This window comes from Lepidochelys kempii, chromosome 13, assembly GCF_965140265.1.
Source record: "Lepidochelys kempii isolate rLepKem1 chromosome 13, rLepKem1.hap2, whole genome shotgun sequence".
Lineage (NCBI taxonomy): Eukaryota > Metazoa > Chordata > Testudines > Cheloniidae > Lepidochelys > Lepidochelys kempii.
The window spans coordinates 23,996,601-24,009,567 of record NC_133268.1 but is presented as its reverse complement, the minus strand read 5'-3'; positions in this window follow the sequence as shown (position 1 = coordinate 24,009,567).

The following is a 12,967-nucleotide window of genomic DNA, read 5'->3' as shown; positions in this document are numbered from 1 at the left end:
TTGGCCGGGGATAGACCAGGAATGGAGTCTTAGAACTTTTAGTAAGTAATCTAGCTAGGTATGTGTTAGATTATGATTTCTTTAAATGGCTGAGAAAAGAATTGTGCTGAATAGAATAACTATTTCTGTCTGTGTATCTTTTTTGTAACTTAAGGTTTTGCCTAGAGGGGTTCTCTATGTTTTTGAATCTAATTACCCTGTAAGATATCTACCATCCTGATTTTACAGGGGGGATTTCTTTATTTCTATTTACTTCTATTTTTTATTAAAAGTCTTCTTGTAAAACACTGAATGCTTTTTCATTGTTCTCAGATCCAAGGGTTTGGGTCTGTGGTCACCTATGCAAATTGGTGAGGCTTTTTATCCAACATTTCCCAGGAAAGGGGGGGGGGTGCAAGTGTTGGGAGGATTGTTCATTGTTCTTAAGATCCAAGGGTCTGGGTCTGTAGTCACCTAGGCAAATTGGTGAGGCTTTTTACCAAACCTTGTCCAGGAAGTGCGGTGCAAGGTTTTGGGGAAGTATTTTGGGGGGAAGGACGCGTCCAAACAGCTCTTCCCCAGTAACCAGTATTAGTTTGGTGGTGGTAGCGGCCAGTCCAAGGATAACGGGTGTAATATTTTGTACCTTGGGGAAGTTTTTGACCTAAGCTGGTAAAGATAAGCTTAGGAGGTTTTTCATGCAGGTCCCCACATCTGTACCCTAGAGTTCAGAGTGGGGGAGGAACCTTGACAGGGCCACAGTTTGAGAACCACTGAGTTATGCAAAAAAGCATTTTCTGCAGAAGAATCAATAATGCTGAGAAGTGGATCTGCCCAATGAAGTCTCAGTTTTTGGTACAATGATGGGATTTTTACTGACAAAACGGAAGAGCTCAAGACCAGAAAATGAAGAGGGACCGTTAGAATTACTGGAATAGCGGAAAACCACTTTTGTACAGAAAATATTAAATCAACTTTAAACTATGACCAGGAGGCACCTAAATATTGCCAGAGAGTAGGCTCACTGGGCATTAAAGCAGGATCAAAATAAGGTGAAGCATCTAGAATACTGGGAGTAAAAGCATTATGATTTGTAGGTTAAAGACCTGATCCTGCAAGAGGCTGAGTCCACCAGTGGACTGCAGAATGTTGCTTTTGCACGCAATGACACCAACATGCTTTGAGTTTAAATACTGCCTTTAAAAGAATGTTCAATGCAGAGGCATAATTACAGAGGGACAGGGAGAGATGGTGGGGATTAGTTTAGGAACGGGGAATGACACCTAAACTGGCTGGCAGGGAAGGCAGCAGAGAAGGGAAGACAAGGAGAATCCAGCCTTTTCCACTCTCACATTTGGATGGCAAGTCTCACAACATTTGGCATTTTTCTTAAACCCAGCTGCTGGAAGCAACCGTTTAAGTGGGGGCTGGAGGGAAACATGCACGTCAAGAAAAGAAAGAAAAAAAGGGAAATTTTTAGCCCCTATGATTGTAGGAACACCCCCATTTAAAGAAAACAGAATGTAACGCATATCTAACTAGATTGCTTATTAACCCTTTACAGGAGTTCTGACCTGCATTCCTGCTCTGGTCCCGGCAAAAGCATCACACAGACAGAGAGAACCTTTGTTTCTCCCCACCCCAGCTTTGAAAGTATCTTGTCTCCTCATTGGTCATTTTGGTCAGGTGCCAGCAAAGTTATCTTAGCTTCTTAACCCTTTACAGGTGAAAGGGTTTGTCCTCTGGCCAGGAGGGATTTAAAGGTGTTTACCCTTCCCTTTATATTTATGACAAGCGCTGATCAGGTTCTCCCCACTCCTCCAACTAACTGCTACTCCTCAGTCAACTGTTTCGCTTGTAGGCTCAATAGGCAGTAGAAACTGCAGCTGTAATCTCCTGATAGCAGGGTCTGCTATGACCCTTGCAAAGTGGTCAAGGAGCATGTACCTGTGGTACCAACCAGCAGCTGGCACTGCTCGTGCCATGCCTGGCCCCTTCCTTTGCTAGGTCTCAGAGTGTTCAGGAACTCAGCTGGGACACGGAGCAGTGCTGATGGGGGCAGCAAATTCTGCTCCCCTCCCAGAGGAGGGCAGGGGGACAAGGGGGAGGAGATATAGAGCACAGCAAAGAGGGAGAAGCCATGTGGTGGACAGGCAGAATCATCCCAGATATCCCAGGCGCTGATCAGCGAGGCCCAGTGGCGAGTGGGAGGCGCTGGGGGAGAGAGGGAGGACCTGCCGCACCCACCATTTTTCCCCCGTGGGTGCTCCAGCCCCGGAGCACTCACGGAGTCAGTGCCTCTTGTTTGTTCCAACTCGCATGCTAGTGCTAGGTTTTCTTGCTTTTTGTCTCTGCTTCTCTCTCTGTTCTTGTCTGTCCCCAGTTTCAGTGTCTCCCCCTCACTCCCGATCACAATACCCACCTCCACCTGCATCGTGTCAGTTTCTGGTCAGGTTCAGTGAAACTTTGTTTTAGGTGTGGTCACTTAACTGTCTATTCTAACTATCCTAAATGAAGAACTTGTTCACACATCAGTTTGAATAAAGTTTTACTTGACCCAGTATAAGGTTTCACCCAGCACCTAGCATTACAAAGTTTAAATGGCAACCACTGGGTAATGCTCATAAAATATTGTTTTGGGAACTGGGAATGTTTGTTTGCAAGTGTTTATCATCACTGTTTTTTTAAAAAAAATGTTTCATCCATGTGTCTGCTGTCTGTGTCAGAGAGGAAGACAGACAAGGGGTCAGATTGTTCCCTATGTAGGAAAAATCTGTTTAGGAGACAGGTATCAGCTCTGGGTTCTAGACAGTCAGGCGTGGTGGCTGAGAACAGGTACCAAGGGTCAAAGCCAGTTGAGACGAAGGAAAGAGATGGTTGCAAGGAGGGAAAAGTTCTGATGGATTTAGCACCCCTTGAAAAGTAATTAGTGTACAAAGCAAATGTGAAGAGGCATATTTATTTAGAAATGAAGCTTTAGAGTGTAGCAGTTTTAGACTAAATCTCAAGGCCATATACTCTGATCTTGTCTAAGTATTATCTGCTATAAATAGTAATTTGAATAATGATGAAGACATTTAGATGTTATTTGTGAAATGTTCCCCTTATAACTTAATTCATGTTAATAGGTCAAATAATGTAGAATTGTTGTCTATGTGTTTAACCAAACAGGAAATGCTGTGCTGTGAGGGGTTAAAAATCTGTAAAATACTTCCATAAAACCTAATCTTGCAAAGATTTACCCACATCCTTAACTTTATACATAGGAATAATCCCTTTGCCTTTAAAGAGACTGCTCATGTGCCTGAAGTTAAACATGTGTGAGACTTTGCAGGATCAGGGTTTTGGCACTTACTTACAGTTACGCTTTTAAGCAGTAGTCCCATACTAAATCAGGACAGCTACTGCTGGAGTGGTCCGGAGAGTTGCTATACCCATATGTTCTCAACACCATTGACATTTGACCGAGCCATTCCCCCATTCAAATGGAAGGGTGGCTGGTGCATGGAATCGTTACACCACTCAAATTTGGCCAGGCTGCCCTTCCATCCAGATGCGGGGACAGCTGGACCAAATGGTATTGTGACCTGTGCACAGGGGGTTTCTTACTGTATGGAAGAATGCCCAGGAGGCGCCCAGAACTCAACTGCTGGTGGCCTGTGCACGGGCACTGTGTTTGTAAGAAAGAGGGGAGACTTTCTGGCTGAGGGAGACCCAGGGTCTCTGTGCGTGGGGGCATGAGTGGGTACCCGAATTGAGTCCCTGCTGGTGGGGAGTGAGGACTGGAATTTGCCTTCCCCCCATATAACTTACTTGATGTCACTGAGCAAAACCCAGACAAAATTCACCTCTATCTATGGAGCAATAAAAGATTTGTTCATAGCTCCAGAAAATCTGAAAATGTCTATTGAAAAACATCATTCTAGATGACCTCCTGAGGTCCCTTCCAACCCTGATATTCTATGATTCTATGATTCACAATAGATTGGAATCAGCTTATATCACCATCTTGAGATTCCAGGGAGAAAACTTTGGGATTTTTTCCCCAGCAGATAAATCTTTTCTCAGTCTCCTTTATTGTCTTATATAGATAATTTTAAATAATTCTTTTCTTCTTCAATATGAAAAATATAAAAAGGGGAAAATTATTTTCTACAGTAGCATGTTTCCCCATCCCACCATTTTAGAAACTGGAAAAAGGCTTTCTTTTAGGAAACTAAAAATAAAGAGCTAAATATAGGCAGACAAGAACTTGTCACTTATATTGAGTGTTTTCACAAGATCCAGTAATTTACGGACAAAGTTCTCCAAACTGACCTTTTAAGTACTAGACAATTTATATTTGAAGGGGTGTGGGAGAGAGAGACAAATCAAGGAGTTTCTAATATTATTATGACATGCCCTTGATGAGGGATAAAATGGTTGAAACCACTTGCAGTATTAGGGTTTTATACTGCTGCCCACCACCATGGTATCAATCTGACCACCTTCCATGTAAAATAGATTGACAAAAGCAAAGTCCCTATGGAATTTCAGGCTCTTCTCCATTTTTGGTTTATAGAAAGTTCTGCTTGGGGAACCTTTTTCGGGGATTAGAGGGTTTGGTGAAGGTGCAAAAGCAGGCCTAGCGGATGTTGTGAAGTTCATTCTTGTTATGGTGGATGAGCTTTATCAGAGAGGAAGATCTTGCAGTGGTTTTAAAAAGTGGTACAACTCTGGATTTTTCCATTCTGCTCTGGACTTTTTTTCCTTGACAGATCCCCTCAACTGAAAAGCTTTATCCCTGGCTCTCAAGTGCTTCTTCTTTTAGAACATGCTTGAGAAAACTTTGAGGTTGTCATATTGTGACATTAAAATTTTAAGCAGGAATATTTTAAAATAATAATAGTTGAGTTTAATTGGCCATTATTAAAATATATATTGTCACTTTCTAAAAAAATGTATATTTTTATTACAGTATTGTCCAGAGACCCCAGTCAAGATTGGGGTCCTACTGCATTGGAGAAAACAATTTTGGAGCCTAAAAGTTGAATGTGATTTGCACAAAACTTGTGTTTACATTCTCTTAATTTGTATTTTTTATTTTTACTTGATTTCCTAAGACTTTTCAGCAAAGGTTAAATGTCTTTTCATTGGGTTAATTTTTCCAGTAATGATACTGAGTAATCCCCCAACTGGATGTGAATTTATCTAATTTATGGGTATCTTTTCTTTTTACTAAAGTTAGACACCAGCTCTGTCTCCTCTAATATCATGTCTAGGACCATTATTGTCACATGTTACATAATATGCTATTACAGCGAATATTAAATCTCAAATTATGGGCTTTTATGTTAATCTGGATTGTGCTGTACAAAATAATGTTTGAACATGACTATGAAATACTTAAAATGATCAAATTAAAGATAAAAGTGCTGAATGAATCATGCAATAAAGGGGAAAGGAGCTAGTCATATTTGACAAAGGTGAAGGCAGACATAAAAGAGAGGCTGGATCGATGATATTAGAACATCAGGTGTATCTAAAATGTAGGCTGCAATTGCAAGACCTCATTGTCATAAAATCTGACAATTCTTTAATGCAGCTCAAGCCCTCACACAGTTGTGTCTGTTTCTCCTACAACTGAAACACCTCATTTTCCCCTGCTCCATCCTATCTCAAACCACATCCATGTGCAGTTCAGTCAGGGGTGGGGAGGGAAGCTCATTATAATATTGTCTATTCCTTCTGTAATTCAAAGAAATGAATCGTTATTACCATAAGAGCAGAGTTAAATATGTAAAAACTAAAAACATAAAGAGGGTTATTTCAGTCTAGTCAGGGCTTGTACACGTAAAGAAAATATTTGTGGAGATACTTTAAATGCCTAAAGACAAAATTGTATAGTAGCAGGGGATCTTAATGGTGTTAGTGCTCTTGGAGATCATTTGGAGCCCCTAGTATAATTTTATAAATGTTCAAAAATCTCTTATGTATTATTTATACTGCTGTACATGCAATCATAGACCAGAATCCCATTGTGCTAGGCTATATACAGTCATTGTGACTCTGGTAGATGTCTGGAAATGTAAGAAAACTCACCAATGGACAATATATTTCTTTTTTCATTCTATCACTAGACACATTCCAGGATAGATCTATGCTCCGATCTTGCAATTTGATCTATATGAGCAAAGCCTTTTTCCTTTGCAAAGCCTTGTTGACGACAAGTGCTCTCTGTGCAGAAACAAGATTCTATCCATGTAAATCCTATTGTAGGATCAAGGCAAATAATAAGTGTCAGGTGGAAAATATTATTAAGTGTGGCATAGGACATGTTACTATAACAGATCATACATAAGTCACCCTTTTTTATTAGTTTAAATAGATCGAATAAGTATAATCTAATACAGTACTCAGCAGACTGCTCTTGAAGAATGAGGAAGTAATAAATTAAATCAACATAATTGATATAGTGAGTAAAACTAGCTATTAGCAAATCATCTTTTTGCAAAACTGTCTGGATACAGGTGAGGCTACTTTTGGAACCAAGATCACCTTAATTGTTTTCTGCCACAAGCAAAAGTAGCATCTTTTTAAAACGAGTAGGAGACAAACATACAGTCAAACATCAGAGTTACGAGCACCAGAGTTATGAACTGACCCGGTAAACCACACGCTTCACTTGGAACTGGATGTATGCAATCAGGCAGCAGCAGAGACAAAAAATAAATACAAATTTTAAAAAAAGGCAAATACAGTACAGTTCTGTGTTAAACTACTAAAAAAAGTTTTAAAAAGGATTTGGCAAGGTAAGGAAACTGTTTCTCTGATGTTTCGCTTAAATTAAGATGGGTAAAAGCAGCGTTTTTCTTCTGCATAGTAAAGTTTCAAAGCTATATTAAGCCAGTGTTAAGTTGTAAATTTTTGAAACACCCACAATAGCATTTTGTTTAGAGTTACGAACATTTCAGAGTTACGAACAACCTCAATTCCAGAGGTGTTTGTAACTCTGAGGTTCTACTGTAATTAAGGTAAAAGCATTCCAAAATAAGTGCAAAGAAAAAGGACTTTTTTTAACAAAGGGATGAAATCAATGCCCTGCAGCTAAACACAACTGAGCAAAGTATGACACAAAACATTGCTCAGAAAAGACAAAGCCAACATAGTATTGACACATTGATGCTTAAGAGACAAACATCTTAATGACTGCAATTAAAAACAAGATAGCACCATTGCCAATAAAAGATAAGATTGTAAAGAGGACTATGTTCCTACCATATAAATATATATCACTCTGAACACCTGAATAATAGTCATTTATTATTTCAATCAGCATCCAAAGGTGTGCTAAACACTTTCAGAACAGCAAGATGACAGGATCCCAGCTCCTAAGAGCTTATGCCCAGATTCATAAAAGTGCTTAGACACCGAAGAGTCAAGCTTAGGCACCTAAGTTCCAGTTGTGGCTCCACTGCAATCCATGAACTCACACCTAGGGCTCCAAGCTCCAGAGTCATAGGATGGCATCACTGTTGCTCTCACTGTGATCTTGGATTCCCACAAGGAGCAGATTGCCTGCATCAAGCAGCGAGACAGACAAAGACTTGGGCCCCCTCAAAGTAAATCTGGACAAACCATGGCATCTTTGGGGTGGGATGGAGAAGAGACTGCCTACTAGTGTTAGGGCAGCTGAGGGTGCCCTGGACATTACTGCTTCTGGTTTGGGCAAGGGTGTGGAAGAGAGAAAACAAACCAAATTCAGTGGTGATGTGGAAGGTAACATAAGTTAGATTCCCTTACATTCATTTAGGGCTTGTCTACATGGTGATTTAGCATGCGGCAAGCCAGGGTGTTAATCGACAGCGCCCTCACTTGCCACTTCCCAGAGTGTCTTGGGGACTCTGCTACTGTGCACTAAAAGTGAGAGTACATCAAAGCACCCTGCAGAACCTCTAGTGCGTGACAGCGTGGTCCACAAGGTGACTTAGTGCACAGCAGGCTAAGGTGCTGTACATTCACACTCTGGCTTGCCACACTCTAAGTCATTGTGTAGCCAAACCTTTAGTTTCCTATAGATCTACTTATGCTCTCTCATTTGTCTGTTTACTGGGAAACTTGCTTGCTGCAGGGCTGGAAGAGAAAAGCAGGAACAGCAGCAGGAAGGGGTGCAAGAATGTGTAAGTTAGAGCAGACCTTACCCTACTTTATTTACAGATTCTCACTTCTTTGAGCTCCTCAGTGTAAACTGAGCGGTGGAAGCATGGGCAATAAGTGAACATAAGGGAGTCTAACTTACACCGTCTCATCCTTGAATTTGGCCTACTTAGTGATGGACTTTCACTTACTGCTCTAAGTTTGCTTGTGTTTTGGTTTAAACCAGATCCCTAATTTATTCCTGCATGGTGCTTTGTTTAAGGATAAAGTTTACAGCCTATTTTCTGTCTCATCATTTCTGGTTTATACTATGATACAGAGCTCATTGGTGCCTGGATGCATGTGCCACTCTTGAGAAGATTACACAAAAGGGATTTAAAACAAACAAAATCTTTTGGCTACAGCAGAGAATGGCTCCAGTCCACCTGAGCACAAAGAAGAGATCCAGGTTTGCTACTTGCCATCTGGGATTTTTCATTCCTGCAGGCTGCAGACCATGCCATGTGCGTGAACTGCTTCTGTGAACACTCCTGCCAACTGTGTCCCGGTGCCAAATGGTTTGTAGTTTTCACTCAAGGCTCTTGCTCAGCAGCTGAAAGCTCAAAGAGGGAGGGCTATTGAAAATGGGACTAAGTACTGCCCAGAGGGACATGGAGCACAATTATTTTATAACCTATTTGTGGTCGCTCCCACCTTCTATCAGGTCAGGGAAGATGTGGAGGAAGAACAATTGAGGAGTCTTGCTTATTGTTACTAATTATTTCTTTGTGAGCACCAGTTTTCCTTGCATATTCAGAGTAGAAGTAAGCTTTTTGAGAGGAGCAATGTGAGAATATTTTGCAAAATGCACAGACTGTAGGGATGTGAATTTGGCAAGGACAAAGGTTTGCAGAAGTGTACCAGTTCCATGCATCCAGAATGAGAGCTTGCTATGTGCTCCAAGAGGAGTCAATGGAAGGGAAATGTCCTTTGTTTGGTTTTGTGACACACCTAGGACTTTTTTTTTGCTTGATAGTCAAAACTGAATTCTGCAAAAACATTCCATTCCCCTCTCCTCGTCCCCTATAGATTAGGCTAGTATTTTTTCCAGGGGAAATGTAATTTCAAAACAAAACAGTCATTTCAAATGCATTGGAAACTTGCAGTACAAACAAAGAATTTAGTTGGAAAGTCATTCTTGCTACCTATTTATTTCCCAGTATTCTATCAGAGGGTCATTGACATGTAGGATTGGAAGGAACACTGAGAAGTCACCAAGTCCAGCCATCTGTGCTGAAGCAGGACTAAGATCATCCCTGACAGGTGTTTGTCCAACCTGTTCTTAAAAACCTCTATCATGGGGATTCCACAACCTCCCTTGGAAGCCTAGTCCAATGCTTAACTGCCCCTAAAGTTAGAAAGTTTTCCTAATACCTAACCAAAATCTTCCTTGCTACAGATTAAGCCAATTACTTCTTGTCACTTGCTCAAGCCAATAAGGGGGAAAAAAAACCCTCTAAACAGAAGGACAAATCCACCAAGCTTGTGCTTATTGTAAATTCTTATCCCCAAGTTGGTTTGAAAAGGTCATTTTAGTCCCAGAGTTTAGGTTAACACTTCCTAGAAGAAAGCATTCTGTCAAAGAGTAACCTTACACAGCTTAAGGGCACTAAAAAATTGCAATGTCCTGAAATGGAGGGGTATTTGAGGGAAACTAATGATGACATCTTAGGTAGCCTAGCCAGGTTGCTTAGAGAAGGCTGGCCCTGTTAGCTTAGTCTCTTTGCTTGCTCTCTACTGCCTCTTGACTTTTTCCATAAGTAACTAAAAACTCACACAACACAACTCGTCCTTTCAGTTTTCATCCCACCTTGATGAAGAAACAGAGCTTTACAATTCTAATGCTCCACCGCTGTGTGCATGCCAAAAGTTTGCTCCTAGAATGGCAGCTCATGCAACAGCACTGCCTTATCTACACAGCACAGAGATTTGAAGGGGTTTAAAAAGGCTTACAGAAATTCAAAAGTGGACTTCTTTATTTAACATCCTTTCCCGACATGTTCTATGTAATCTGACATACATGTTCCCCCAACGCACACCCTCTCCTCACCACACACAGACTCCCCTCAACATTCACAAACACACCTCACTCCCATCACACTCCTACTCTAATGCTCCTGTTTCACAACCCAGTGGATTGCTCTGGGAAAATACAAACTACTACAAAATACAAACATTTAAAATGATTGAACTTAATGAGTTTCATTAACTGGATGTAAATGTAACCTGGTTTACTCCAGAGATGGGACTGTCTCTTTAAATTGAAATTATAAATGAAGGCAGGATATTTAAAGCGAAGGAAAAAAAAATAAGCAATTCAGAGTTAGGAGAAGAATTGGAGTGAAAGTATAGCACTATAGCACTGCAATATTTCAGCTTCCATGCAGCCTTTTGATAGATATTTGTTAGAGATAGACAGGCTTGGCAGAATTCAATTTTTATTTTATTTTTTACAGTTTCAATGGATGTCAATTTTTATGTGTAAGTATTTGTTATTTTTATTGATTTAAATTTTCACAGTTGTGCAAAATTATGGGATTTAAGCACTTATTTAGATTATTATCAATTTAAATTTTCACAGTTGTGGGAAATTATGGAGGGTCAGACAGTAGATGATAGTAGATGCTGAGATTCAAAAAGTTAAAGCTTTATAACTGTTAAACTTTATAACTGTTAAAACACAAACTGTCAACATATCATCAACATTTTAGCCTTCAAGCAAACTTTAATAAGTTCTCAAGCAGTATTTTTCTAACTTTGTCTACATGTAAATTTCAATGAGCATCAATGGACATATTTTTTCATAGGTTTGAGTACCTACGGTGAAACTGACATTTATCAACTTTTACCAATAAAAATCAAATCCTTACAACCCTATTTATAGAACAGTGGGTAAAACACTCTTGTTCCAACCTGGTAAGTACAGCTGTGGTGAGCAGGGAGTGCTTTGCTGCAGGGGGCTGAGTTCCCGATAATCATTCCATAGTGAGATGTCTTCTTTGCACTTGCACATGTATTGATAAAATGTGTCCAGCTGGACATGGCTGTGGTCAACCAGTGCAAACAAAGCCAAGGGTAATCTCTTTTGCTTATTAGACATGATAAAATGTCACTGAGGGTTTGTCTAGATTAGGAAGAGAGGTTGAGATGAGGTTGTGATTAACATGACCTTTTCCTAGTGTAGCTTCAGGTCCATGCTGTCTACTGCAATTTAGCTGGTTGAGATAGACTCTAAGGTTGAACTCAGCCAGCTAAATTAAGGAGAAGAGTGTTAACCAGGGAAATGGTGCGGATTTGGCTGATTCATTAGCTGATTTCAGAACTTCTCTTCTTCAAATAGATTAATCTAATAGGATTAAGAAATGGTTTTAGGCCTCTGTAACTTCCTGTGTTGAGCACAAAAGTTAAACTGTGAGTAAATGAAGTGAGAAAATGAAGGGGAGGGGTTGGCAGCTGGAGCTGTTGTGTCCTAACAGAGCCTGGGGAGGAGACACATCGCATTCGCCCATAATTGTGTTAAAATAAAGAGCAAGTTTTCGGTTGAGTTACAAAGAATAAAGTTATTCCTGAGAAATTAAAGCTGTTCATGCTTTACTAACTGTGTACTACCACACACACCCCTGTTCAGATCCCACCCCCGTACCCATTTCAATGTTCCTAAACCCATCATAAATGCTCCTTCCCTGGCACCAACATACAGGCTCCTCAGCTCCACCAACATCGCTTACACCGCAGAACAAACTAGACACACTACACAAATGTGCGTCCCGTCATAGACACACAAATCAAAGCAAATTTCCTAAGAAATATTTAAATTTGCCGTCCACAAAGGGGTGAGCGCAACTGCTAGCAAGACTGAAGAGGACTGTAATCCAGTTGAGTGTAATCCAGTTGAGCCCCCTTTGCCAGAGCAACAGATTGGTGGATACCAATATGCAGAGATTGTAAATTAAGGAATCAGGGAGCGGGCTGTGTAGGCTAGGAGTGCCCTGGTATAGGTGACCAAAAGAGGAAATCTTTAAACAAAGATCACTCAATATTACAGCAAAACTGCTGAAAAAAGTTGTTTTAGTCCATGTTTTGTACGACTGGATGGAATGTTTTACCCAAATGCTTAATTATGATCTCTCCATGCTGTGTGTCTTCATTTAAAAAAATGTTTAATGTTCTCTCTTAGTTCAGATGGCAGAGCATGCTCTTCTCAGTCCCTCAGAGTTTTGGGACTGATAACTCTTCAAGCTACCCTGTTTCACAAGGCTATGTTGTCGGTAGGTACCGGTATGCTGCTCTGCCCTTGTTCTACGATGATAACAGTCGACTGCGTGTGTGTTCCTTCTGTGTGCGCCATGTTAGATCATGATTCCTATAGCGGACAGCTCGCTTACTCACCAGAGCAGCAGTTGGGGTCACCAATGTTGTCGGTAGCTACCGGTATGGTGCTCTGCTCTTGTTCGATGATGATAACAGTTGGCTGAGTGCCTGTTCCCTCTGTGTGCTGCCTCAGCTCTGTGCAGATCGCTAACACAACAGACCCCGAGAGAACCCCCAAAGACCACAGACTCTAGTAAGGTACGAAGGAACCCAAGCCAGGTTTATTGTCAAATGAAGCACAGTAATAGTTCCTGTCATAAATAGAAAGGTAAGGGTAAACACCTTTAAAATCCCTCCTGGCCAGAGGAAAAACCCTTTCACCTGTAAAGGGTTAAGAAGCTAGGATAACCTCGCTGGCACCTGACCAAAATGACCAATGAGGAGACAAGATACTTTCAAAGCTGGGGGGGGAGAAAAAAAGGTTCTCTCAGTCTGTATGATG